This window comes from Benincasa hispida, chromosome 7, assembly GCF_027475165.1.
Source record: "Benincasa hispida cultivar pf3 chromosome 7, pf3_genome.v1.1, whole genome shotgun sequence".
Lineage (NCBI taxonomy): Eukaryota > Viridiplantae > Streptophyta > Magnoliopsida > Cucurbitales > Cucurbitaceae > Benincasa > Benincasa hispida.
Genome location: NC_143484.1, coordinates 10,798,260 through 10,799,276, shown reverse-complemented (window position 1 = coordinate 10,799,276; position 1,017 = coordinate 10,798,260). Strand labels below are relative to the sequence as shown.

Below are 1,017 nucleotides of genomic sequence, written 5' to 3'. Positions count from 1 at the left end.
AAAAATGATATCGATATTACTTTAACAATAATTTACTATTTATGTTTTATTTGCAAATGCTCCATGTAGTTATAAACATGTAATAAGAAGATTTATTATTGCATATTCAATAATGTAGACTCCATAAACTATTAGGTTTGTCCATCCCATTATAGTTGACAATAATACATAGTATCAATTTCAATTATGAACGAGTAGTTAGGCTTGATAGGGGAGCATATCCCAAAAAAACTATATTCCTATTTAGAGTGAAGAATCATGAGGCTTTTGTCCAAAGATGTTGCCAGGAGGATGATAATTGCATATAACGAATTGAGAGTTACTCTTACAAGGCATTCTAGCACATCCAATATGCACTGAGTTTTGCCACACCACCTAAGTGTAGTGGCTACACTCGCCCTTGATGCACAAATTTGACGTGTAATTGTATAGAGGTTTCTCCTCCAGCCATAATTTCACTGCAAACGCTCTGGTGATTTCTAGGTAGTAGCCTACGGCTATGTTTTCGCCATATGGCCCACTTGAGTAAACCATCGCACAACCATTCCTCCTTTTATTGGCATAGGCTTGAGCATAGGCCACTATTGTTTTATTCCATATAATGGGGCCAACCCCAACTTGTGCACGAGCACGATTGTGTAATGCAACATAGTCACGAGGGGAGTTTTGCGCATGAGTTTGGCATAGAACAAACATGAAAGTAGCTAAGAAAATGGCTATGAGAGGCTTTTGAGTCCACATATTGAAGAAAAATTAGATTAAAAGGGTACGTTTTGAGACGTGAAGTGAAGGGAATTTATAGATATGAAAAATTAAATATGGAATGTGATGAAGAAAGGAAGAATGAACCTAAATTTTTCTTATTTACGAACAATTTTGTTTAGTAATTGCATTTGCACCCTAATTAAGGGCTAATAATTATTGTGTATAGGTCATTTTTCTTATTTAATGACCATTCTATTTCGCAATTACACTCTAATTAAGGACTAATTACTAACTATGTTTTGAAATCATTTT

At 34.6% G+C, this 1,017-nt stretch overlaps 1 pseudogene; it reads right to left on the bottom strand.

Annotated features, from left to right (window-relative positions):
• Positions 1-243: 243 nt before the first annotated feature.
• On the bottom strand, positions 244-741 carry LOC150034911 (basic form of pathogenesis-related protein 1-like; annotated as a pseudogene).
• Between the last annotated feature and the right edge of the window lie 276 nt (positions 742-1,017).